At 44.5% G+C, this 27,000-nt stretch overlaps 1 protein-coding gene across 4 annotated transcripts in view; it reads left to right on the top strand.

Annotated features, from left to right (window-relative positions):
- The window catches only part of UBN2 (ubinuclein 2), a 645,107-nt gene that overhangs the window by 55,222 nt on the left and 562,885 nt on the right, over positions 1–27,000 (top strand). The gene's annotated exons all lie outside the window — the stretch shown is intronic.

Here is a 27,000-nt window from a genome sequence, read left to right as displayed (position 1 = left end):
ATCCACTTACTAAAAATACAAACCAGCACTAGAACATGCTTCAAGTTATTGCATCTTTGCATGTCTATGAAATCTATCTGTAGCTCTTCGAAGGGCAATGATGGCAGGGCAAAGTGTCCGGAAGGTGTGGGAGTACCCTTCCATGCATTGTATTAGGCACATATCCTACAGTTCTTGACTAATGTGGTAGCAGTGCGAGCTATGTTAGTATTGTTCCAAAATGGATCCAAGACTTTCTGAATTCCCTTTGCACTAATGTGAGCTGGTCCATGGGCCATAGATTCTATTGCATGGACATAGCTATTTGAAAGCAACCATCTCTGATGCTCTGTCCGATCTGCCCAACATCCTTCATCTAGTCCCCCTGTCTCTTTCCACGTTTCTTTTTCCTCAGAAGATGCATGTTCTTGTATATATCTCACACTGTCCATAGTTGCCTGTCACCTTCCTAGTTCGGGTACCCACTTAACTGATCCTGCAATGTACATACTGTTATACGTAGTACTAGCGGTAGCCTATGCTGTCTCATCTGCAAATTTGTTACCTCTATCCACGTCATTAGTAATCTTTTTTTTTTATGTGCACTACATTTGACTATTGCTACTTTTTCAGTCAAGGTGATTGCTTCTAATAGATGTAGGACCAGATCTCCATGTTGTATTTGTGTACCATGTGATGTAAAACCTGCGTTCTGCCAAAAGCCTCCCAAAACTGTGAGCAACCCCGAATGCATACTGTGAGTCTGTGTATATGTTTACTCTAAGGCCTTCATTCCGCTCTCAAGCTCGACTCCAAGCTATCCATTCCGCAGCTTGGGTGGAATTATGGGGTATCTTCAACCATACGTAGTAATAGCATAGGCAGTTGTAGTTTTCCCATCAGAAAGTTTGAAAACCTAAACCATCATGAACAGCACAGGTCGGACAGGTGTCTGTTAGGTCTACCTATCCTTTTGTTGTTTCTTCTGTTTTAAAAGATCAATCATTATCAACTTTTCTTCGTCCAATGTGAGGTGTAGCAATATAGCTGGATTCAAAGTATTACATCTTTTTAGGGTAATATTGGAACTAAACAAAGTCAAGTTATATCCAGTCAGGCGTGCACTGGTGAAGTGCTGTGTCTGTTTTGTTCAATAAAGTGTCCACCAAATGGGGTACCATTACGGTGAGATCATGATCTCCTACAAAGCCTTCACTTTGCTTTACTGCTGATGCAGCTGAAGCCCTCCCTCGCAAGCAACTCTGAAAAGCTTTACCAGCCAGATCCAGAGTGGAGGAAAAATATGCGCAAGACCTATCCTTCCCTCCTTAATCCTGGGTCAAAACTGACAAAATGCACCCCCTTTTTTCATGCACATACAAAGTGAAGGGTTTGCAGTAGTCTGTATTTCCTAGCACTGGAGTGCTACACAGTTGACTTCAATTGTACAAAAGCATTTTCACATTCATCGGTCCAAGGCAAAGGTTCACTCACATCTTTCGTTGTCGAGGCCGAGAGGTTTAACAATGAGTGAAAATTCAGTTTCTGTTGTTGGCAGAAGGAGGTTATTCTTATTAAACCCCTTATTTCAGACTGAGATTTTGGCTGTGGCATTAATTTGAATTGCATCTACCCCTCTTTGACAGGAGGTGGCCTTAATAGGTAACCTGTTGACAATATTGCAATTTAGAAAGGGAAACTTTGTGACCAAATTGAAAAAGGTGTTGAAGGAGGCGGACTATCTTCTCTACAGCTATGTTGGGTATCTGAAGCTGTCAAGATTTCATCTATGTACTGTACAAGTGTGGACCCACCTGGAAAAGATACTGCATCTCGTTGTTTTTTCAAAGCTTGACTGTAAATGCTGGAGCTTTTTGTATCCCCCGAGGTGTACAGGTAAATATAAAGGAGCGACTGCCTAGGGAGAAAGCAAAAAGGCATGGACCTTTCTCAGCAATAGGAATGCTGGAGAAAACGTTTTTGGGGTCAAGAACCATAAAATATTTGGCAGTGGGACTTATTGGTTCTCGTTCTGTGGTCCCTATTGTGACATTTTATGTTCTGTGTGCTCCTGTTTGCTTCATGTCCTTCAGCTTTTTGTAAAATTGACTTGTTCCGTTCTTTCTAAATTTTCTTTTGTTTTATAGTCGATCTACACTGTACTTCATTTTCCCAGAGTGTAAGTGCCTCAGACCCCACCTTTCGAGCTTTCATCTTGGACAGACACTGTTGGAGATACGTTATTTTATTTAAATCAAAAGTTCCATTTATAGGCCATTGTAACTCATTATTTTTCTGTGTATATGTATGCCACAAACCATTAAACACTGCATCATAATCTTTACTTTCCATCATGTCCCATGCCGGCGAACCCTCCAGGGGAACTTGTGACTTTCATCTTACCTCGCACTCAATCAACAGCAATTTGTTGAAAAACATTTACTTAATTTACTAAAACTTGGCATCTTCAAATTACCTTTCTTATCCAAATCCAATGTAATATTTCAATCCCCCTCAAATGTTGATCTAATTTGACTTATGCCTCGAACATTTGCAAAAACAAACCAATACTTAAGGGTCTTGTATCAAACAAATATCAGTAATCTCACCTGATCATGCCTTCCAATTCTTCTCTATGTCTGACCACCTGTTCAGGGACCAAGATGTCTTCTGTTCCATACTCGCAGTACAGCACCTCTATCGAAATGACACGGTGCAAACGAGCCTCAGTTCGAAACTTCGGATGTCGGATGTGAGAAACTAGTCTCCACGTGTGGGGCCCCTGTAATCCAGCCGTCTCCGATCGATGCTCCGTAGTCTGTCTCTTGACTCGTGTGATGGATCATCCTCAAAGAGGTCCCTGTCTGGGAACCGTTTGTGGAAATAATAAGTAATACAGCGTGGGCATCTCGTCTGTTTCTAAAACCACTCATTCCACTAACAGACAAATAAGCAGGTAGTCGGAGGGAAAGTATATCCAGTAGTAATAATTACACTCAAGCGGGCACTGGTCCGTATAGCCTCCAGGGAAGGTGTAGAGGATCTAACATTAGAAATCTGAAAGCTATACTTATACCAGTGACCAAGCAAGGAAATGTACATGTATAAACTGGTATTGGCCGGTTATTTTCAAGGGAATTTTGCAGAGCGGGGCGAAACCTAACCTTAACAGTAACCAACTCTGTGGTCTGGGAAAGTGCAGAACACACCCACTACTCTAGTGAAGCTGGCCTTTTGCACAAAGGTCACAAAGGTCACATGATTTCCAAGAAACACTGAAATATAACTTGCTTTTTACCAAGGACAGAAACTTCGTAAAGGAACCAGATTTATCACACAGAGCAAAATGGAGGTGATAGACAAAATGTAAGCGCAAATGCTCAAATTAAAGATAGTCCAAAAGTGATGCATTCTAACTGTGTGTGTGTGTGTGTGTGTGTATATATATATATATATATATATATATATATATATATATATATATATATGCAATAAATCTTCCAGTTGTCACTGAGCATGTGTCGGCCCGTTTCTGAGTTGGAATGGGGTTGGACTTGATGTGTTACCGGTAAGGCAAGCACCGGTTACCGACACGCCCTCTCGGTTTGGAGCTACGCGCACTGCTTGCTACTCTTGGCCTGTGTATTAAAGTACAGCGCGTCGCCCCCCCCCCCCCCCCCACTTGGAAAGGAAACTTAACTGGACATTACCAAAGGATGGGGAGAGAGGATGCGGCAGTTTGCTGCATTAAGGTGCCAACAATAGTTCCATTGCCATCATTGTCTCCCGTGAATGAGGCTGGGGTGATTGTGCATTCCGTGGCCAGCAGGACTGGGACGCCACTTGACGTACGAGTATAGAAATCACTGGATTTTAACTCTCAGCGGGGGCACATGAAATCCCGGCATGGATCATGATGAGCAGCGCAGCCAGAGGCCGTGGGGATTGGTCAACTAACACACTCCAATCAGAAGAGAACTCCCATATATTCAAACAGGCCCCCAGTTGTATTTTCACTGTTGGTTGGAACTGGCACTGAGGAAGGTCGAAAGACTGAAACGCGTATGCCGAGCGTTTCACAACACTGAACTTGGTTCCTGCTTTGCGCTTTGAATTTTGGCAATAAATCTTCCAGTTGTCACGGAGCATGTGTCGGCCCGTTTCTGAGTCGGAATGGGGTTGGACTTGATATATATATTCACTAAAAAAACCATAGGTTTCAGGGGCGTTATAGTTAGCTGGACTTTTCACTGGTACAAAAACATTGAAATTCCCCTGTTATAGTTAGTTCAGCTAACTATAACTCGCGCGCCCGCAATGCACTGCTGATGACGTCACCTATTACATCACTCATGACATGGTCAGTGACATCACTCATGACATCACTGATGACATCTCAAATGACATCACTAATGACATCACTGATGACATCCTCCTTGTGATAGAGTGGCAGACCTCCTCTTCCCCTAATAGAACCTTTGATACACACATTCAAAAATAGAAACTACAATGTTCAAAACAATGGACATACCAATACCAGTTACAACAACCTATTCAGTAATTCTAAGATCCACATACACATCCACTCATTCACCAACAGTCCTATACAGTCACTCATACATGTACTCACTCATCGTATGTACTCATACACCTATACATACTGTTACACACCACCACTCATCCATAGTTACTCACACACACTCATGCTAATAAAAAAGCAAACATCCATTTACTTGCATATACAGTTATACACACACCACGACACTTACTTCTACAGAAACTTACACATACTTAGTCTTTTAAACAATCACTTATAGAAACACATACTTATTCATACAGGAACTCTTTCAATCTCTCACTCTCACATATACTCACTTATATACACCAATAGTCACATATACTAGTTTAAAACATATGTAGTTACTCATAAAGACACTATTGAGACAGTTTATCACTCACTAACACACCCATGCACACACTCATCCACCCATACAGTCCTGCACACATGCTGTCTTCAACACATACAAACAGTGAGTCACTCATTCATGCACCTATGCACTACGTAATACCCCCCACCGAACCATACAGACACTCAGACACTCATACTGATACTCAAAAAACCAACTAATAACCTATGTAGACACTCATGTAGCTACTCACCAACCCATGCAGCCACTTATACACAAAGTGAGAGACTGATACAGATATTTACACATTTAAACATTACTCACTAAGCCATGTATTCACTAAGATACACTTAATCAGTCAGTTATACAATCAATTTTTCAAAAACAAATCATCCATTTAGACACTTATATACCCATTTATTCTTCCATCGACCTTGAGATATACATATATAAAACATATGTAATTTTCAGAAAAACACACATTCACTGGATGATGTCCTCAGTGATGTCATTTGAGAGGTCATGAGTGATGTCACTGACCATGTCATGAGTGATGTAATATGTGACGTCATCAGCAGTGCATTGCGGGCGCACGAGTTATAGTTCGCTGAACTAACTATAACAGGGGAATTTCAATGGTTTTGTACGAGTGAAAAGTCCAGCTAACTATAACGCCCCTGAAACCTATGGTTTTTTTCAGTGAATTTTTAAGGTTTTTTAAATGCTAATTCCTAACTATAACGTGGCTGAAACCTATGGTTTTTTCAATGAATGAATGAATGAATATATATATATATATACACACACTTAAAAAACCATAGGTTTCACACATTTTATAGTTAGCTGGACATTTCCCTCGTAAAAAACCAATGAAATTCCCCCGTTATAGTTAGTGCAGGCAACTATAACTCGCGCGACCGCAATCCTCTGCTGATGACGTCCGATATTACATCACTGATTACATATGTGTCTTTCTGAAAAATAAATATTTGTAATATATGTATAGCTAAAGATTAATGGAAGAAGACGTGGGTAAATAGGTGTCTAAATACAGTGATGTAATATCTGACGTCATCAGCAGAGGATTGCGGTCGCGTGAGTTATAGTTGCCTGCACTAACTATGTCATGCCACACTTGCCTTTGCACGGGTTATATTGCCCCATCTAACATGCCTTCCTTGATGCCTATGTTATAACGCACAGCGCGATGCCATACATATTACACTCTGGGATCCATATCTTTGCCACAGTGCATATGCAACGTTACACTCCCCAGCACATATTTTATATTCCAACTTTAGAGACTAGTTAGGTTACACCACACTGCCCTGTGCATATTACACTCCAAGGCGCATATCGCATAGCACGCGCTAGTGCCTGTGCTATCTCGCGCTCTCCAATTAATCTGTCATTGCGTACAGTGTATTGCATATTCTATTTCACGCCGGTTCATCTTATATCAAACTTTTTGGTGCATAGTTTATACCATATACTATATCTAGTTTTCATTTTCAATCGTGCTCTCAGGACTATGTTCTATATAACACTGCGTCCACCTACCCTTTTCACGGGCATTACATTTTGCGATGGGGGGTGGAGGGTCAGGGGGTGTTTCTGCTAAGTGAGCCCGGAGTCACAGTCACACACGTCCTCTTCTTCCTGAATAAAAGTGAGATTATGCTGCATACTTTTTCATATTTTAAGTAGTTCGCACAGACACACATTTTAAAAACAATAAAGTTCCTAATACCCACCTTCTCTGAACAGTTAGCTTGCTGCCCCATCCACCTCCTCCCTATCCTCTGTTGTCTGAATCCATGGACTAGCCTCCTCCCTCCTGCCATGCATGGTCTGATGTGCTGCCACTGCCCTCCATTTAGCATGATGTACCAGACCACTCCTCCTGCCCACCATTGCCCAATTCTATGGCCCATCATTGACCTCCTTCTTAGCCTCTGTGCTTAGCGTTGCTGCCCCTATTCTCCTTCCCCCTGCCCTCCGATGTCTTTGTGCATGCCCCTGCTCCATCCTTTTTGCCCACCATGTTCCATGGGCCTGCCACTCCTATCTACTCTGAGTGTTCTGTTGAGCTGCCACTCCCCTCCCACCTGTCTAGCATTGTCAGATGACTGTAACCTGTCCCTGCTACCTCCACCCTGCCTGTTCACATGCCATGCCCCTATCCCCTTCCTCCTGTCCTCCATGGTCCATTTTACTGCCATACCCTTCTGCCCTCCCTGGTCTGTTTTGCTGCAACTGCTCCTCCTGCCTGCCCCGCGCGGTCTGTTGTGAGCCCCCTTCCCCTGAACTCTCTTGTCTCTGCCCAGGTCCTGACCCTCCCTTCTATCCTCCGTGGTCCTTTGTGCATGCCCCTGCATCCTCCTTCTTGCCCATCATAGCCATTGTGCTGCCACTAACCCTCCTGCTTGCCATGCATGGTCTTCTGTGCTGCCACGGCCCCTCCCACCTTCCCTGTGTGGTCAGCTAGCTGCCCCTGACCCCCTCGACACAAACTGAAGGTGGCAAGCCTTTAATCAGGGGTACAAGCAGGCTCCTGTTGGCATTTTTCATCAGACTGCTATAAACGCGAATCGCCTGACTCATTTTGAGAGTGTCTCTCTCTTCCTCAGAGGCAGTCGCATTGGTGGATGCGTGTGCCGGTCTCCATCCTTAATAGCCGATAAAGGTGGAAATGTTGACCTTTGGCCCTGGAAATTGTATCTAGAGGAAGCACTCTGCCACTTAAACGATCGCCAGTGCTACAGACGGAGTGATTGGAAAACCGTCAAACTGGCTTGGAACGACTTTTATGCCAAGTTGATAGCATGGAAGAGTGTTGGTCTACTGAGTGCAGATGAATTTAAATTTCCTAAGATCAACCATCCAGTAATTCCAGTCATGTACCTCATCCCTAAGATGCATAAAGACTCAATGAAACCCCCTCGGAAGGCCGATAATATCAGCTAGGAACAGCATCATGGAGAACACCTCGCGGTATGTTGATTATTTCTTGCAAGATCATGCCAGGCATGTACCCTCCTACTTGCAAGATACTGGTGACTTCTTGAGAAATATCAATGATGTGATACGGCAAGATGACTACTTGCTGATCACGTTAGATGTCACCGCGCTGTTCACCGCGCTGTACACCAGCATACATCATTTGGACGGCGTCAAAGCTGTTGAACATCTTTTGAGGACTAAACCTTTTGTGCATGTTGAACCATAACAAAATGCTTTTGGACATGATCTTAACATGTTTGAATAACAATTTCTTCCTATTTCAGTATCAGGTCTTTCAACAGATAAGAGGGGTAGCTATTGGGGCTTGCTTCTCCCCCAGCTATGCCTCTCTGCATATGGGGTTGTGGGAGGAGCAAGTCCTTAGCACCATGTTTGCAGATGTATTAACTGAAAATGTGATTGTATGGTATCGCTGTATAGATTTATTTCTTATTTGGAAAGGTAATGAGGAAGCAGCTGTCATGTTCACACAACAGATCAACAATAATGATTTAAATATGCGGTTCATGGCACATATAAGTAAGGAATCCGTTAACTTTCTGGACGTAGGAGTACACATATATGAAGGAAAATTGGATACTGGACTGCATCGAAAGCCGACTGCCGGCAATACAGTGCTCCACACTGCTAGTCACCATCCTGAGCATCTGAAGCGCAGCATTCCTTACGGTGAAATGCTGCGCATCAGACGCATATGCAGCGTGGATGAGGACTGTATCAAGGCCCAAAATGAGAGAGCGAGTAGGTTCCTGGTTAGGGGCTACTCTGTCGAGATGATTGACAAAGCAATCATAAAACCCAAGTCCATATCCAGATTAACAACCTTGTATAAGACATCTAAAGTAGATGGTATACAGATCACACCTTCTCTAACTGTTGATCCACCAAGACTAATTGTAACGTACAGTTGCCAACATCGGGTCTTGCGTAAGATATTCAATAAGAACTGGGTAACCCAGTGATTGGCAGAACATTGGCGGAGTCTCCAAAAATGACGTTCAAAAAAGCCCGATCTATGAGTGACATGCTGGTTAAAAGCAGTCCAGTGGTTACTCCATAAACATGGCTACAAACAACCAAAGGATTCATTAGATATTCAACATGCAAAGCATGTAAACATGGGAAGAGTAGAACATCTTATAGGATCCCCTTTCATGATGTGCCCATTATCATATCCAAGAGGCTGACGTGCAAAACTGATTTTGCCATATGTGCTGGAGTGTTCGTGTGGCCTGCAATATGTAGGAAGTACCAAATTGCAGGCGCACAAACTGATACTCCAGCACATGAGGGCAATCAGTCACAGTGACGCATCCGATCGGTTGCGAGGCACTTTAAGGAAGTCCATGGCAACTGCCTGGATCACCTTAGTTACTTTGTGGTGGACATGGTTCCGCCACTTAGGCGTGGTGGCGACCACGAAGCTCTACTCAGAAAATTAGAAACAAGATACATCCTGGAGTTGGAAACAGACACCCAATGAGCTCCACTCCAGTGAGGACCTTTACACCTGCCTATGATACAATCAGCTCCATGCTAGAAGTTTGATGCACACTGTATAAAATTTTTTACATACTCGACCTCCCAATATGAAATTTCAGCTATTTTAACACTTTCTATGGCAGCACTTTTAGATGCACGAACACTTAATTCAATGTAGAGTAGACATAGGGCCCACATGGGCATTATTCCATATATTGATTGTTGCAAATGTTTTATTGTACGTAACCATTTCGCATTGTCATCATATTAACCGATAAATTAGTATGCCACTTTTTTTTTTTTTTTAGCTTTCTCTTGAACCAGTATTTGATAGTGGTACTTACATGATTAGCTAATTTGCACATATGTATAATTTTAGATATTTATGAAGTAATAAATATTTATGAAGGTTTTTTTAAAACATTTTATGGAAAAATAGCAGCTTTTAAGTTATTTATTATAGAGCTGCACCTATTTGGGTTAGACATACATATGAATATGTGGTGGGTACAGCGTTGGTTATACTGAGTTATTACATCTTTTCAACTGGTCAGTTTGTACATTTGCACTTTCAATTTTTGTTTGCTATTTTTTAAAGTATTGATTGAATGTATCATTGCACAGCAGTAAGCCCAGCAGGGGTTGCCGTTTTAGGTGGCGTTTGGAATGAAGTATTTATATACCCACTTGGGTGTTACCTTTAGCATTTGCGCATTCATGTTTACCTACCGAGGGGGAAAAAAATGTGATTTTATTCTTGTCCGGCTATATTTTTCCCTGCTTATTTCGATTTAATTAATGTTTATTAATGTTCGCAATTATATGCTCATTTTCACAATCCATTTATTTGCTGCTTAACCGCAAGGCAATGTTGACATGATATAGAAAGCTGATTAATACCTTTACTATGCCTATTGCACTATATCACATGGTGTTGCACTGTCACTTTAAATTGTGGGTCACTCCTCATGGCGTCATGTGATCAAGGCCTCCCGAGGGCCGAAACGCGTCATGGCGGTAGTGCTGGGTGTATTCATTGAATAAAATACCTTGCACGATGATTCCTGGGTCCGTGTTCGTCTTCCCAGTTCATTTGGATTAACGAGGCGCAGTTCCTTTGCATATCTAGATCTCTATCTCTCTCCGTGCTACAAGTGTCCATGGCATTGCTGGCATCATTCTTTTTGTTTGTTCTCCAACTGATTGGATAGCCTTGGACCACCTCGTAAGCAAGTTAAGCACAGGGCTGCTGCCAGGTGCTGTCCGTGACTTCATGGGGTAGGCGTGATCACTGTATCAGCGTCCCACGGCCCGGCAAACTCTACCATGGCTAGGGCGTTTGGGGACTCAAGGAAGTTCTTGAACATCAATAGAACTGGGACTTACCATTTACAAGCGACCCTCTTTTGCCAGGAATACCAGCGCCAACTATGGGATCAAGTGGGCCCTGTTGGAGTTACTATCCCGGCTGTGTTGCCTGCTGGGAGTTGTAGTTAGTCACCCGGAACTGCAGAAAAACTCGGTATAATGGACTGGGGTCAGCTGAACTCCCACCAATGGGAGCACCACAGCACATTCATAAGCGGGTTGAGGCCTGTTTCCCGGCATTAGGAGAAGGCACACCCCGCCGAAACGTGTCATGCCTAAGCTTCATTAAAGAGGACTTACCGAAAGTCCCTGCTGTCTTTGATTACTTTCAACGACAGGGAGCGAGAGAGACACCCGTGTGTGTGTCCGTGCGCATTTCCGTACAGCCTCCGCTTCATCCATGTAGGTTTTGTATTCTACCTTGGAAATTCCCAACCATTTTTATCCCCCTGATGTTGAGCTGTGTGTTTACTGAGTTATGTCCACAAAAAAGGCTTGCCTGAATGTCCGGAAAGCCGCCTTTTTTAAAGACGCCCACAACATCATTCTGCACTCGGGATTATTGATTTAGCAGAGTCAAAGGTTGTGCGTTAATTTTTCTATGTCTGCACCTTAGACCCTGCAGTTTCTTTGCTGGTTTTACCTGGGGGTGGGGGGTAGTTGGTCCAATGTTGGCTAGATGCCTAAGCGAAGACCATTAAATTGAGTTTAAGGTGATTTGAAAACTCAAATTGAAGTTTGTTTGTGGCTTTAAAAGAACATAAGAGTTAATGATTTGCTAGGCATGGGAGAATTTGTCCAACTTATCTTGATCTTTTTCCTTTAAGAGAAGACTGGCAGATCTATTTAGGATCCTCTTAAATTCTGCAGAAGATGGCCTTGTGCTCCACAATTCAGCGGCGTGAAGTGATGCACGGCGTCGCTAAAACTGCGACTAAAGATTGAGCTTGATTTGACTTATTACATTCAAGCGAGTCAATAGATTGTTTTATCAGGCCAAGCTCTAGATGTAGCTGGGCCTGAGATTTATAGCTAGGGAGCCCGTGTAGTAACCAATAGGATTTAACAATTAGCAGGTTACAGAACCTTGCCACCTTTGTGCCTGTCATTATTTCGCACCTGTACGTGACTTATTGAAGTAGTTTTGCGCCCATTACCTTATGTAGGTGACCCAAATGGGCCCTTATAACGATTTTAACAGGGTGTTAAAGCCAAAGGGTAAGAAGCTTTGCACTTCATTAGGTCTGTGTGTGCAGCATGGGTACCTCTTGAATCAAAGTATTCCAAGGTACTTAGTTGATTCAACTGACAGTCTAACACCATCAATTAGCCATGCTTCGGGTGTTTTTAGGTCTCGCTGAGTCAGCGCGCATGCGCTGCTCGGAGAGACTTTAGTAAGTGAGGGCTACAAAAAATGCTACCACCGGCTACAGCTTGCAGTGCATGCGCGCGGGCAAGCTGTGGCAGTTGGTAGCATTTTTCCCCCCAGCTTTTTAGCCAGCTTGCTAGAACGCGCAACAAGCATGCGCGCTTGCGCGCTTTAGCGCGTCATCGCGATCACTTTTGCTTTCACAGCGATCGTGATCACGATGTCTTTCGTGGCCAATGCTTGTTATTAAAATATGCGCCAGGCAGGCCTCGGAAATTGAGAGCGTTTATGGGCCGGTTCTTTCCCTGCTTGACTTTCTCACCTTCTTACTTAGCGACCATGGATGATTTTTCGCTTTTCACCTTAAGCCATTTTTCTAAAACACAATTTGGCTATAAAATACCTTCTGTGTTTGGGCGTGCTATGATTCATAAAAAAATTCTCCAGTCAGCTGCAGCTGTTGATCCGTCTGTTAGCAGTTAGGGAAATGCTTGCAGCAGCACTTCTGAAACGCCAGGCTGCTTAAATCTCATTCCATTCCATCATTTCTCGATAGCTCGTTTGTGATTTTACACCTCCAAAACTGCGTTCTAATCCACTTCCCCAGCAACTTGCAACCAAGGCCAGACAGCGGAAAGCAGCCCTGGCGAAAATGCTCAAACCTGCCCTGCTCACCTTGTGTCCTTGCGCTTTCCGTCCATCCGTTGTTTTTCTCCATCTCTGCTTTCTCTCTTCTCCCACCCTGGTCGCTTTCCCTTTCCCTTTCCTCCCTCCCTTTCTCTCTCTACTAGAAGCTTCTGCCCACTTGTTTCAGTTATCCTGCTGAAGCTGAGGAAATGATAGCAGCACCAACTGCAACCCTGGGCTTTTAGAACCGACCTACAAGGGCTGCATGCCCAGTGACATAAAAGGCCTGCCCGCCCTCCATATAGAACAAATGTATGGAGACTTGTCTCTTGCAACAGTGAAAATCTCATTGATGGAAATATTTGAGCAAAGGCCTCTTAATCACTGGGTTTCCACTGATTAGGATTCCACTCCATTGTTTTAAGCTCACCTGTGCCAGCACAGAAAATGGAGATACACAACAGTCTTGACCCTACAAAAAAGCAGTGGTGCAACCCAAAATGTTAGGCCATGCCCCCTTCTACACAGCCCAGGAGGAACAGCTGGACCCAAAATCACTGGTAGAAAAAGGACTAATATTGACATTGTATAGTGCTTTGCTTATCTGAGAGTGTAAACCCAACACAATATACTCTACAAATCTCTCGGCAGTGCCTGGGAAGAGAATGGCAGAGGTACAATAATGCAGGCAACTCTGCATGAAGTAGAAAGCCTTTATGGCACCTGGGCTGCAACTTTGGAAGAGATGTGAGAGGTGAAGCAATTGATACTGCGTAAAAGGACGACAGACATGGTTATTCCACAAAACCTTTGTGTAGCAAAACATATATCCGTGTGCCCTACTGGTTTTGAATGCTTCCTAAATGCACTTCGTCAGGACAGTGATATCGTGATGAATTGAAAGTGACAAATGAGCATCAAGCGCTGTGAAGCTGTGAGCAGCAGTAAGAGAAGCACCAACATCACACCGGCTTCAAGGCTTGAAAGATAACATTTATAATGCCAGGTATGGAGTAGATTTATCTTCACCAGTTTTTCACGCCTCAATATCTCATTGTGTCATGTATTTATAGGAGTGGGAGATCTGTAAGAATGTTGGCTGGCATATGCCCTTCAAGCCTTTCGGGTGGCCCCAAACCCTGGCTTTAGTGTGAAGTGTTCTGAACACCCCTCCTGGCTCATCCTAAGCCAAGCCTGAAGCTTGTTCAAGAGCTAGGGCATCACCTACAAGACAGTAACAACCAACTGTCCGCCTCACCTACCTGGAAACGCACCCTTCCAGAGGTCAACAAAATACATGAAGCGTCAATACTGCCACAGAGAACAAAACAAACCAGCATTGGCATAGCCAATAGGTCTCGAGACGCCTTTGGGAACTTCTAAATGCTTAGCCATGCAACAGTTAATGTTCTTGCAGTAAGGATATTGTGCTGTATAACTAAGTTCGAGGCATGTGGGCTGCTGAATTCATATCTGTGCACAGATCGCCGCCTAGAGTTGGGTCCGGATGTTTGCACGTTGTTGTCCTGGAAGAGTCTTCGAAGTATCCTGAGATAGGTGACTCCTCCCCTGGACTACAGTGCGCATGGGCATCCTCTCCATCCTCAGATTGGTTTTTTCCGCCATTGGGTTCGGATGTGCTTATCTTGACTCAAGTTAGGGAAATCTAGTTTCAGGCCATAAGGCCTTTAGTTTTCGACGGTACTGTTCCCGATCGGTATCGACAGTTTACAGGCTAGTTTACTAATTTAAACAACTTTCCGGATCCATTAAATCCGACCATCGACCGAACTTCGATGGAATCGAGGACCCCATTCAAGCGGTGTCCTGTTTGCCACGCCAAATACCCCCATATCGACGTCCACCCGGTGTGCAACAAATGCCTCTCACCGGATCGTGACGAATCAAAATGCATGGCCTGTGCCCGATTCTGATCCAAGAAGACTCTACGGAATCGACGAGCCGCGAGACTTGAAGCGCAGCAAGCGGCACCGGCCCCAACCAACATCTTCAGCACCGAAGACGAAGATGTCGAAAGCGTGGAAAATATGCTCTCCAGCCCTACTTCCGAACACGGTTCCCGAGCGGAAGATGTCGATGAAGAGCTTTTTCACAGGGAAGAAGCCGACGATGAGGTAGGAGACTACGACGAGGCCTTAGGGGCCGAAGAAGGTAGCTCCGGCGAGGAGCAAGGCCTACCCGTCCAAATAGAGGATATCCCAGTGAATCCGACAACGGCTCCGGTCGAGGGATCGCCTTCGGGCCTTACCCAAGACCAATCCCGCAGTTCCTCGGCCCCGCCCTCTGGCCCGGCCACGGACATTCAGCGAGAGCCATTGTTACCAAAGAAGACTGGTTTCCCTACTACAAAACCGAAACCAATCATCACTCCGGTTCAACAGAAACCAAAAGTGAAACTGACACTGGTCGGCTCGAGGACCTCCACACCTTCGACGCCAGCCAAACCCGTCGGCTCCGACCGCACCAAAAGGGACTTCGGTGCCGCACTCGCTGCAGCAGATGTCGGCGCCGACCCGAAAAGAAAATCCATCGGTGCCGTCAAAGCGCCAAGGCCCCCGGCACAGAAACAATCGGCACCAGCCATCAAGGTGAAAATGGCCACTGCATCGCTATCCACCTCGAAGACAGCGACTAAGGTACATTCATCGACGCCGTCCACGGCTCCTACCCCTCCTCGGCTCGATGACCCGGTGTCTCCGAAGACGTCCACACCTGCCTCTACGGAACCTCTCGGCGCCAAAGAACAGTCGGCGTTCCAGGTGCAACAGGTGGCAGCATCCTTGCAACGGATCAGGGAAAAGGCAGCCCTCCAGACCTCGTCGGGCTCAGAACCGAAACGGGCACAGAAGGCACCTTCGGCACCGGCCAATATCACCTTTGGTTTGCCGCCACCCACGGCGCCAAAGATGTTCGAAATCAGAACCCGCGTTACCCAGACAAGGTCCCCATGTACCGAACACTCTACTACTGGGACATCACCGTCCCACTTCATCGACGCCGACACCGGCAGGCTTATGCTCCGAAAGCGAAAGATCACTTCGGGGCACGCTCTGGACTCTTATAGGATTCCACTAAAACAAAAAATGCCGGCGGAATCGGAACCAGTTCTTTATGAACGCATCCACACTCCTTACACAGATCCATCATTCTCTCCAACGCACTCCGATCCCGATGCGCTGGAGGACTACATGGGTGACAACACCACCTACCCCGAAGACATGGACCCTGAGGGCCAGCAAGACCTTGATCAGGTCTGGGATGACCCAGTGGAGCCAGGTGCCACTCTGGATACACAGGACACACAACTTTATGGCGCAAACACGTCCCCCACAGAGGACACTGCTGCATTCAATGCCCTCATCGAACGGGCCGCAGCCAATCATGGAGTGCAACTCCACTCGGACACTATCGAGGATGATTTCTTGGTGGACACCTTTGCATCCTCCGAGAGGACTGTAAAAACTCTTCCCATGTTAAAAGGTGACCTCAAGCCAGCAAAGGACATTTTCAAAGAGACCACAAGGGCACGAGTGATAAACCCCAGGATCGAGAAAAAATACAAACCCGCACCTGGGGACCCCACGTACATTAGGAGCCAATTGCCTCTGGACTCCATTGTGGTTGCCAAAGCTCGCAAACGGGCACACTCGCAGTCAACTGGTGATGCTCCTCCCCCGGACAAAGAGTCCAAGGTTCTAGAGACCTCCGGAAAACGAATTGCAGCCCAGGCAGCAAACATATGGCGAATCGCCAATACACAGGCCCTCCTAGCTCGCTACGACCGCTCACACTATGACACGTTAGAGACCCTACTCCAACACCTGCCAGACGAATACAAAGATACTAACCAACACTGGGTCCTGGCTCAAAAAAACTCAGTTGGACTGAGCCCAATTAACTGAAAAACAGAACAAATTGTCCTGACTGAGACTGACTGCACATTTCACTTTGTGACTCCTATCATGAAAAATAAAACATGGGAGGAGGGCTTTATGAATTTCCTTATTAATCAAGAGAATGTTTATTTATTTCACATTTCTCTGCTATTGTGCGCTTTAACAATACTTCATTGCGCATTTATCTTTTATACAAAACAACACAATACAATACATTTCACATCAAGAACATAATAATCTTGATCCCCCAAGATGAAAAATACAAACCACATTCACTCTTCAGGCATTCATGGCCAATATACTCTTACATACAAACAATACACATGCACTGAAAAAGAGGTCCTAATGACACCTTTCCTTTTCTGGTAGATTAACTCCCGAACAACTTATAAATCAAAGTACTTTATCTCTTTTTGATACAATAAAGGTACAGAATAACGTTGTTAATAGGAGGTGCAATAAAGGACCACACTGGTCGACGCGTTTCGAACCCCTATCTTTTTAGGTTCTCTTCAGGACCAATCAATTCGGGGAAGGCTGCCTTCTTCGCCGGCTAACCATCAAATTTAATTTTACTTTTGAGGAGTATTACCAATGGACAGATGCAGCTACGAGAAGCTGGAGGAGGAATCTTGATGCCGGCACGGGATTCCTACGTGAGACGAGCAAGCGAACTCATCTAGAAAGAAAAATTTAATTTGATGGTTAGCCGGCGAAGAAGGCAGCCTTCCCCGAATCCGTGTTCTGGCCGCCCCGTAGAGATAACAGATCGATCTCGAACGCCCTGGGGCAAGTTGGATCGATTACAGACAGTTAAGACTCCATTGTTGAGGCACCTTTTGAAGAGATTGGTTGGTCTTGAAGAGAACCTAAAAAGATAGGGGTTCGAAACGCGTCGACCAGTGTGGTCCTTTATTGCACCTCCTATTAACAACGTTATTCTGTACCTTTATTGTATCAAAAAGAGATAAAGTACTTTGATTTATAAGTTGTTCGGGAGTTAATCTACCAGAAAAGGAAAGGTGTCATTAGGACCTCTTTTTCAGTGCATGTGTATTGTTTGTATGTAAGAGTATATTGGCCATGAATGCCTGAAGAGTGAATGTGGTTTGTATTTTTCATCTAGGGGATCAAGATTATTATGTTCTTGATGTGAAATGTATTGTATTGTGTTGTTTTGTATAAAAGATAAATGCGCAATGAAGTATTGTTAAAGCGCACAATAGCAGAGAAATGTGAAATAAATAATAAACATTCTCTTGATTAATAAGGAAATTCATAAAGCCCTCCTCCCATGTTTTATTTTTCATGATAGGAGTCACAAAGTGAAATGTGCAGTCAGTCTCAGTCTGGACAATTTGTTCTGTTTTTTCAGACGAATACAAAGAGGCAGCGGAGCTCCTCATCAGGGAGGGACAACTGCTCACAAACGCATCCATCAAGTGTGCACTAGATGCTGCAGACACTGCTGCTCGGGCACTAAACACCAGCGTCGTGCTACGCCGACACGCCTGGTTACGAATCTCCGGATTCAAACCTGAAGTCCAAAATAACATCCTCAATCAACCGGTCAACCCCGACTACTTATTTGGACCGGAGGTTGACGCCACCTTAGAAAAGATAAAAAAAAGACAGACACTGCGAAGTCAATGGGGGCTCTGCAAACGCAGACATTTCGTAGTGGTTCCTTTCGTCGCCCCGGAAACAGAGGTGCAGGGAGAGGACAGGGGGCACAGCAAACCTACAATAAAGGGGGCACACAGAGTTCCTACGATAAAAACACCCGAGGGGGATATCGTGGTTCCAGCACCAAGGGCAGAGGACGTGGTTACGGCAATACCAGGTCCTCCCCTAAGAACAAACAGTGACGCCCTCTCCCTTCCCCCCGACCACATAACACCTGTCGGGGGGAGACTCCAGCGGTTCCTGTCCACGTGGGATTCCATCACCACAGACAGGTGGGTGAAAGATGTTATCCAACACGGTTACTGTCTCGAGCTAACCTCCACTCCACCCACCATACCGCCAAGACACCGTCCTATGTCCTCAGAGCACTTAGCGTTATTACAGCAGGAAGTGCTAAGTATGCTGCAAAAAGGTGCAATAGAGGCCGTGCCCATACACCAGCAGGGGACAGGCGTGTACTCTCTGTACTTCTTGATACCAAAAAAGGACGGGTCACTCAGACCTATCCTAGACCTGAGACCCCTCAACCAATACATTCTCTCGCAACATTTTCACATGCTCACCCTCCAGCAGGTTCTCCCGCTCCTCAGACAGGCAGATTTCCTAGCCACGCTAGACCTCAAAGATGCGTATTTCCACATACCCATACATCCATCACACAGAAAATATCTCCGGTTCACCATTCAGGGTCAGCACTATCAATTCAAAGTCCTCCCCTTCGGAGTCACAACAGCACCCAGAGTTTTCACAAAGTGCCTAGCTACCGTGGCTGCACATCTACGGAGGCAACACGTTCACGTCTACCCTTACCTGGACGACTGGCTTGTTCAGGCAAAGTCAGCCCAGCAATGTGCCAGCCACATGTCCCGCACCATTCACCTTCTTCACAGTCTGGGATTCTCACTAAATTACCCAAAATCACATCTCCAGCCCGCACACGTACAACAGTACCTCGGTGCGACCATAGACACTCTGGCAGCCACAGCTCAGCCAAATTTAGTGAGGATCAACAGCATGCAAATGGTAATTTCCAAGTTCAAACCCCAACACTCCCTTCCTGCGAGAGTGTTCATGCAGTTGATAGGCATGATGGCCTCCTGCATTTTCATAGTCCCACACGCGAGACTACATATGCGCCCGCTTCAGGAGTGCTTAGCACGTCAATGGAATCAGGCTCACGGGCAATTAAAAGACCTAGTGTTGGTGAGCGGTCGGGCATACAACTCTCTGCATTGGTGGAATCCACAAAACCTTTGCAAGGGCCGACCGTTCCACGAGCCTGTTCCACAAATAATACTGACAGCGGACGCCTCTCTCCAGGGATGGGGAGCCCATGTACTCCATTACACAGTGCAGGGACTATGGACGACACAACAAAAGAAGATGCACATCAACCTTCTGGAACTGATGGCAATCTTCCTGGCCATGAAGGCATTCAAAGTACATCTATGCAACAAGGTCGTGTTGATCCGGACGGACAACATGACCGCAATGTACTACATACAGAAGCAGGGAGGAACACACTCTCCACAGTTGTCTCATCTGGCTCAGAGCATGTGGAAGTGGGCCATTCAAAGGAACATGTTCCTCATGGCAGAACACCTCCCCGGCAAGGACAACCAGATGGCGGATCTGCTCAGCAGACACAGCCACCAGATGCACGAGTGGGAGTTACACCCATCAGTACTCCAACCGTACTTCCAGCAGTGGGGTCATCCAGAGATAGACCTATTCGCGACAAGCGAAAACGCAAAATGCCAAAGCTTTGCCGCCAGGTTCCCACATCCGCATTCGCAGGGCAATGCGATATGGATGAACTGGTCCGGCAGATTTGCGTACGCTTTTCCCCCAGCACCACTGATACCGCTGGTGGCACGCAAACTGCGTCAACACTCACTGACGCTCGTCCTGGTTGCTCCAACGTGGGCACGCCAGCCATGGTACACAACCTTTCTGGAACTCTCTGTGGTGCCGCACCAAAGGCTGCGGATAAAACCCGCGCTTTTGACGCAGAACCATGGAGAAATTCAGCACCCAGATCCGCAACACCTGAACCTGGCAATCTGGCTCCTGAAGTCCTAGAGTTTGGCTACCTAAACCTGCCACCGGACTGTATGGAGATCATTAAGGAGGCCAGGAGACCCACTACCAGAGCTTGCTATGCAGCTAAATGGAAGAGGTTTGTCATATATTGTAATAACAATGACATTAACCCGTTAGACGCATCCATTCAAAATATAATCTGTTACCTCTTACACCTATACCGATGCAATCTGGCATTCACCTCAATACGTATCCATTTGACCGCAATAGCAGCCTATCTCCAGAACAGGCAACACCTCTCTTTATTCAGAGTGCCTGCCATCAAAGCTTTCTTGGAGGGACTCAAACGAGTAATTCCCCCAAGACACCCACCAGCACCGGTGTGGAACCTCAACTTGGTCCTCACCCGACTCATGGGTCCACCCTTCGAACCTCTCCACTCATGTGAGATTCAATTCCTCACCTGGAAAGTAGCCTTTCTAGTGGCAATCACTTCGTTAAGAAGAGTTAGTGAACTCCAGGCACTAACCATTCAAGAGCCATTCATACAGGTTCACGCAAACAGGGTCGTACTACGTACCAACCCCAAATTCATGCCTAAAGTAATATCGCAGTTCCACATGAACCAAACTATTGAACTGCCTGTCTTCTTTCAAAACCCACAGAATGTAGCTGAGAGAATGCTCCATACACTAGATGTAAAGAGAGCCCTCATGTACTATATAGACAGAACCAAGGTCTTCAGGAAGACAAAACAACTTTTCGTTGCCTTTTCACCACTGCACAAGGGCAACGCCATTTCCAAAGCAGGTATAGCCAGATGGATCGTTAAATGTATTCAAATTTGTTATCAGAAAGCTAAACGCACATTAACGATTCCCCCACGAGCCCACTCAACACGTAAGTTAGGGGCGTCCATGGCTTTCCTGGGAAACATTCCTTTACAGGAAATATGTAGAGCAGCCACATGGTCCACTATACATACATTTACCAAACACTACTGTGTAGATGTACACTCAAAACAGCAGGCAGCTGTAGGACAGGCTGTTCTCAAAACTCTTTTTCAGACCGCTGCAGCTGGCACTGGTAGCCGCCGCTAATAGGAGGTACTGCTATATTTTCTATGCACAGATATAAATTCAGCAGCCCACATGCCTCGAACTGAATATGCTACTTACCAGTATGCATCTGTTCTTGGCATGTAGGGCTGCTGACATTCATATCGCCCACCCTCCTCCCCGGCGCCTGTAGCAGCTGCAGCTCTCAGAATTACTGTAAGCATGGTCATCACTTTCTGTATCTACTCCATCACTTCCACAATGGCGAAAAACAATCTAAGGATGGAGCGGATGCCCATGCGCACTGTAGTCCAGGGGCGGAGTCACCTATCCCAGGATACTTCGAAGACTCTTCCAGGACAACAACGTGCAAACATCCGGACCCAACACTAGGCGGCGATCTATGCACAGATATGAATGTCAGCAGCCCTACATGCCAAGAACAGATGCATACTGGTAAGTAGCATATTCAATACTTACAAGGTTCCAAACGTGAGACCTATTGGCTATGCCAATGCTTGTTCTTTTTCTTGCTTATGTGCCCTGCATGTGGCTCAGCCTCGGAGACACAAACACATTTTGTTGTTCTGTTCTGAATACCATCTTCCCTTAAAGTGGATTTGATCAATTTGCCTGAATCTGGCAATGAGACACTACTGGGTTGCTCTTACCATTTTAAAGACTGATCTTTGCAAACTTAAGTCTTTGTAGAACACGCACATGGTCTGTGTGCTCCTCGTCATCTGCGTCCTTGGGGGGGTGGGGTGGGGGGAGGCAATGATCAAGAAAATTGTATGGGGGAGAGAGCAAAAGCAATTGTTACAACCTCCACGGTTGGTTTCCACGAGCCATTCCACTAAACCAAAGACTGGCACAGGGTCGCATTGGAGGGTTACCCCTCTCACTCCTCCCATGTCACTCAACTCACTGCACCATGGCCCACTGAGTCCACTGAGGGTCTTCAAATACGGGAGGGCAGACTGGATGCTGGCGCAATGCTGGGAAGATGCTGGGAAGATGCTGGGGCAGCTGGCGGGAATTCCGGGGTCTCGGGAATCCACCTCAATCAGCCAGGATCAGCGCAGCATTACCTGGCGTAGCGGTTCCTGCTGCCTAGCCGTTCTGCCCACTACTCACAACACCGTAACTTAATAGTATAAATGTTGATGGAAATTTAATTTTTTTAGTTTTTTGCTTGTCCGTCTCTTCCAGCAGGGCATTTAAAAAAAAACTTTTGTAGAATTTTAGCAAACTATACCCGAATTGGGTATCGAAGCGCTATACATGAGCACCAGTTTCGTTACAGGAGGACACATTCATTTTTGTCAGGCACGGGGAGATTAAATGATTTTCCCAGAATAACATGATGTTGAGTGCCGTTGTAGAGACTCGAATCTGGTTCCCCAGCTTTGAGGCCGACCGCTCTAGCCGTAAGGCTACATCCTCTCCCCATTATTTGAACACCAGATTTCAAGAGAACTTTAAGGTTTTGTAGGGAGAAAAATGAAAGAAAACCTTTTGTGTGTGTGTGTGTATATGTGTGTGTATATGTGTGTGTATATGTGTGTGTGTATGTGTGTGTATGTGTGTGTGTGTATATGTGTGTGTGTGTGTGTATATATATATGTGTGTGTATATATATATATATATATATATATATATATATATAAAACTATAGGTATACTCCTTTTAGGAAATAAACACATCAACGCGTTTCAGCAGACTCGCGCTGCCTTGTTCACGATGTTTTGTGCCATACTTTTTTTTCATTAAAATACATTTCATTTAGTGATTGACAACAAAGAGGGACTCAACTTTCATATTCCCCAGCTCTGTATAATGCACTTTGGCCGCCATCTTGTAACATGTTCATTCCTATTTGTTTTACATGTTTTTTTAGTACGATTTATACTCGTATATATGTATATGTATATACACACACACACACATATATATATATCTATCTATCTTTGGCGTTGTTTGACGAATCTTTACGAAACTTTCCAATAAGTGTCTCTTTTTTGATCAGCTCCTATCTTGAAAGTTTGGGGGTGATTCGTCAAGGGGGGCTGAGAAAAAAGGGGGGTCCTAAAAAGTGTTTCTCAATGCAATTTCCATAGGAAAATTTAGAAAAGGCTACAAGTCAAACTGCTGAACGGAAATACGCCAAATTTGGCAGGGAGAAAGGTCTTGGTCCAGAAAACACGCTTTTGTTGAAATGAGGTAAATCCATTCAGTAGTTTTAGAGAGATCTCAAAATTTACAGATATCGATATTTGAGAATTCTGACATCTGATTGGCTGAGGCGTTACGAGCATGAGCGTGCGGCTGATTGGCTGCGAACTGTTAACTACGAAATGTTGTCAGCCATTTTGTGACTGAGTTGAAAGGCGTAGGGCGGAAAAAAAGGGAATAATTGTATAAGAGGGTACATTAGGAACACTGGGGTCTTAGTTTAAGCAGTCTGTACGGTGCAAAGGCAGGGAGTTTGGATGTTGTGTAGGCTGTGGAAATAACGTCCGCAGAACAACGGTGCGCGGTATTGTGGCAAGGTTGTGTAGGCTCTGGAAATCCTGTCAGTAAAACACCGTATTATGGCCAGCAGTGTGTAGGGTGCACACACAGGTAGTGTGAATGTGCGGTGCAGAAAAAGAGAATAGTTGTATAATGGGGTATAGTAGGAGCAGTGTGGTCTTAGTTGAAGCAGTCTGTACGGTGAATATAATGCGCAGTAATATTTAATTATGCGGTGTTAACTTTCATCACGGACAGTGTCACTTTCTTAGACAAAATTTAATATGTGGGAACATATGAAAGTAGAAGTGTTGTCAGCCATTTCCTCCCCTTCCGCGGAGTAGCAGGGACATCTGATTGGCTGACGTTTTTCAAGCAGGAGCTTCCCAAGCTTAATGTTCATTGGCTATGAAGCATTAAAAGTAGAAGTGTTTGCAGCCATTCCCCCCTCCTCTGCGGAACACCATGGACATTACATTGGCTAAAGTGTCACGAGTACAAGATTGCTCCTTATTGGCTGGGAGCCGTTCACTGTTGTCAGCCATTTTGTGACGCAGTTCTAAGGAGTACGGGAAAAAAGTAGGGGAGGGTAGGAACACTATTAACTCTGTACAGTGCTCTCAAGATGGTTTATAGGGACTGTAAAGGGAAAAATTGCTTATTATATATTTTAAGGACCATTTATATAATTTGCGTGGGCCTTACAAATCAAGGCGGGAAAATAACAGTGTGTGTTGCGGACTTCTCTTTACTATGTCTGCGGGTGGGATACTTCCCAGAAGCACTATTTACTTAGAATGTGGTGTTTACTTTTCTGACGCGGAGGTGTGGTTGCGCTGCATAAACTTCAGTCTAGGTTTGAAACAGTTTTTATTAAGCAATCACTAATATACTTTCTTAATGTGAAGCTGTATATATCAGAGGGGTGACAAATAAAAACGCAATTCATAAAATATCCCTTAAGCATGGCCACACCCTCCCCTTTTTTGGTCGGCTATAGTTTGTAAAAGTGTTGTCCCATGTTCTTGTTAATAGACAAGGGCATCAGTTACTTTTAGAATAAGTAGAAAATAAGTGCTACAAGAAACACTCTTGCACTACATCATCTGAGATCACAACAATAGCCATTAAAAAACTGTTAAACACACATGACGTGAGATAACATAGAAATGTACGCTTCATCAAAACATTACATGAAGCAGTATGTATTGAATGATGTAATATGTGACGTCATGAGCAGTGCATTGCGGGTGTGCGAGTTATAGTTAGCTGAACTAACTAGAACAGTGGAATTTCTCTGGTTTTGTACGAGTGAAATATCCAGCTAACTAGAACGACCCTGAAACCTATGTTTTTTTCAGTGAATTTCTAAGGTTTTTAAATGCTAATTTCTAACTATAACGTCTGTAAAACCTAGGTTTTTTTCAGTGAATATATCCGCAGCCACAGAGCAAACCATCTTGTGCTACCTGAGTAAGGCGGAAGCTGAAATGTTGTAGTGGAAATATATTTTTGTTCTTTGGTGAATCTATCTGTTTGGGTCACTTCTTTCTTGGATATTTTATTTCTTTGTGACTCATTGTATCCTTTGGGATCCAGATTTTTGCCCTGGCTGGCTGTTTTCTTGTGATCCTTCATCTTCAAGTGTGTGTGTGTGTGTGTGTATATATATATATATATATATATATATATATATATATATATATATATATATATATATATATATATATATATATATACACACACACACCAATGAAAAATGTGAATGTACATCTTTAAGCATCTGTAAACAATGTATGGCTGAAAGGATTATTCCTGCATAGAAAACATTGTTGTCTTACTGAGAGCTTGTGCTACCACGGGAATCATTGTTGCTCTACCTCTGCGGTATAATTTATTTTTCTAAAACTTGCTGTGATGCTTCTTGGAGTTCATTACATACTTATTCATTATGATGCTATTGCACATAATGAGGTGAGATAAGTTGCCCTCAATCGCAATGTCTCCTTCCCTACTCTCTAGATAGTTCAGTTTAAAATCGGGTATTAAATGTTGTGCAATAAGATGAAGCTCCCTTGATGCAGACATCTACATTACTTGATGGTTACATTTTCCTTTCTAATTATGCGTGTTAATTTGCGGCTGAGCTTGTCAAGCATATTATGCAGCAATGTTTGACTGATAACTGCTTTGAATGATATTATAAGTCTATAGGGGTGTTTTTTTATTTTAAACATACTTTATTAAAACACCTTATCAGCATAAAAATAGGATTGATACACAAGGTATTTTGTTATTTCCAACTTATACATAATACATATTTGACAATCATATAACTTCTGGGTACAAATGTAGTTCGTCAGTCGTCCGCCTTTGCGGTATGAGAGGTATGTTCATAAAAGCGGACAATAATATTACTTTGAGATCAGTAATACCAAGCATGTTAATGTTTATACTAACTTTAACTTTCTAACTGGTCCCCACCCACCTCCCCTTTCCTCCCTCCCTCCCGGTCTGCAGTTTTCGAGTCAATTGGTCGTCTGATAGGGTTATTAACGTGGTACTGTGTGTCCTACTCTGTCTGTAATCTGTGGTATGTAGACTGGGGTCCGTGTGGGTCTAGCTATGTTTTCATAAGGAGTGACAGTAGATTATTGCGTGGGATGGTTTTGTGCAGTGATTAGATCTAATTGTTTGAAGTCCTCGAACATAATGTCCTATTCCATAGAGATGGGCTGTTTCCGTAACCCCCTCACCTCGTCTCTTCTAAGCGCCGTGCTCTCAGCACCACCCCATTGTATCATATCATCTTGCCAACTAGACAATGTCAGACATCTAGGGGATTTCCAGCTCATAGTGAGGGCCCTAATGGCTAGTAGAAGGGCAAGGTCCAGAAAACTTTTAACTTTCTGTGCTTTGGTGCATCTACGCAGCCCCATAAGACACTCGAGGGCATTGTCCTGAACTGTTATGTGTCACTTCTCCCAGGGAATGCCGAACACCATTCCAATAATCTAGTATACGTG

Source organism: Triturus cristatus, chromosome 4_2, assembly GCF_964204655.1.
Source record: "Triturus cristatus chromosome 4_2, aTriCri1.1, whole genome shotgun sequence".
NCBI classification, from domain to species: domain Eukaryota; kingdom Metazoa; phylum Chordata; class Amphibia; order Caudata; family Salamandridae; genus Triturus; species Triturus cristatus.
The sequence above is the reverse complement of the archived record's forward strand: the minus strand, read 5'-3'. Positions and strand labels throughout refer to the sequence as shown.